Source organism: Musca autumnalis, unplaced genomic scaffold (genome assembly GCF_047663935.1).
Source record: "Musca autumnalis isolate F117 unplaced genomic scaffold, ASM4766393v1 scaffold_1, whole genome shotgun sequence".
Taxonomy (NCBI): domain Eukaryota; kingdom Metazoa; phylum Arthropoda; class Insecta; order Diptera; family Muscidae; genus Musca; species Musca autumnalis.
Window position 1 is genome coordinate 314,585,550 of NW_027411644.1, and position 2,252 is coordinate 314,587,801.

A 2,252-nucleotide genomic window follows, 5' to 3' on the forward strand; every position below is an offset into this window, starting at 1 on the left:
TTTTCCTAGTGGCCCTGTTTACAGCGATATTATGTTATTCGTAGACTACTGAGATAAATAAGCTCTATCTATCGATATCCCTGCATATTTTTGAGCTTTAATCCTATCCATACTTTTGTCGGTTCATAAGTTTTTTTTGGAAAAAAAATATTTCCATCCACACGTGCTGAGAGTATATCTCTGTCGGCAACATAACATAAAAAATATGTTTGTGTACTAGTTTTTTTAAGAACAAGCTATTTCGTTTGATTTCAATGCTTTCAAATTTTTGTTAAATATATAGAAATTAAAAGTTTCATTACATCAGTGAAACCGTTTCGTTTATACAATGAAACCAAAAATCATTCTTCTTCTTTATTTGCCTATTCGTCATACGAATTTTAGCGATCAATACAATTACAATAAAAATTCGATTTTAAATAAAAATATTAGATAAAATCATAAATTGTTCACAATATCGGCAAATATGTCTCTACTTCTGGCAGCACTTAGTAAGTATCCAACATCTCGTAATCCAGTCCATTCTTGAATATTCGCAATCCAACATAATTCTTTTCGGCCTTTAGGATTTTTACCTTCTATTTTTGATTTTAAGATATCTTGCAGCATTTTGTATTTTGAATTTCTCATGATATGACCAAGGTAGGCTGTTTTTCGTCTCTTGATGTTTATCATTATCTCTCTACTTCGATTAATTTTTCGCATCACTTCATTGTTTGTCCACGGAATTTTTAAAATTCGGCGGTATACCCACATTTGGAAGGATTCTAATTACTTCACATCTACTGCTTTTATTGTCCATGTTTCCATAGCATATAATAATGTTGTCCATATATATGCTTTTACAAATCTACATTTAGTTTCCAGGTTAATATCATGGCTGGTCAGAACTTTCTTGTATTTAAAAAATGAGTCTCGTGCAATTTCAATACGCCTTCTTATTTCTTTGGAGCAATCCCATTCGTCATTTATGTCTATTTCAAGATATTTAATGTTTTGGACTCTTTCAATTGAAAAGTTTTGTATTTTTAGGGAAATATTGTTGTGGTCGATTTCTCCTGCTCACAATCATATATTTTGTTTTCTTTGTGTTTATATTTAGTCCATATTTGTACTGCATGTTACCAATTTGTCCATTAATTCTTGTAGGTGTGAGATACTGTCAGCTAATATAGTAGTATCATCAGCATATCTTATGTTATTAATGTATCTACCACCAATGAATATGCCTTTGGACGTTTTGTTGATGGATTCTTCAAAGAATTTTTCGGAGTAGATATTGAATAACAGTGGAGACAATATACATCCTTGTCTTACGCCTCTTGATATTAGAATAGGTTCTGTTATATCTCCATCAATTTCAATTTGTGCGGATTGATACCAATATAGATTTTTGATACATCTGATTTCTTTACTGTCAATACCAATTGATATCAGGATATCAATTAATTTGTCGTGTTGTACTTTGTCGAACGCTTTTTCATAGTCAACAAAATATAAGAAAACATCTTTCTGCACTTCTCGGAATTTTTTAATAATAATTTGTAGGGAGAGTAAAGCTTCACGAGTACCCATACCTTCTCTAAAGCCAAATTGAGATATGCCCATATATTTTTCGCATTTTTCATAAATTCTCTTGTGGATTATCCTGAGAAATATTTTTAAAGCGTGGCTCATAAGACTTATTATCCTGTAATCATTACATGATTTGGCGTAGCTTTTCTTGGGTATGGTTACAAAAGTTGATTTTAACCAATCTAGAGGATATATTCCTGCCTCATAAATCTCGTTAAAAAGTATTGTTAGTAAGTTGACATTGTTGGAGTCTATAAGTTTTAATATTTCTGATGGAATCTCATCAGGGCCCGCCGATTTATTGTCCTTAAGTGATGTTATAGTGGACTCTATTTCACTTCTTGTTATACGGGTTCCTGAAAGTGGCAATTGTACTTGTTCACTGTTGTCTGATCGACTATTATCTGTGAATAGTTGTTGAATACACCAAGACCTCGCTTTGTGTCGTAGATACGTTCCAAACAAACACGACTCAATGTGAAACGACGCAAAGCGAATTAAGATTTTCTATGGAAAGCCATGTAAAGTTCGGAGATAGGTTCCAGGGTGAAAAACACTTTTTTATGCCCACAATTTTTGGTAGAGAAATTACCTGAAGAATTAGGAACCCTAAATGCTGAATTACAGCTATTTTGGTCTAATTCGGCCAGAAAATGTAGCTAAAACAAAATAATTGA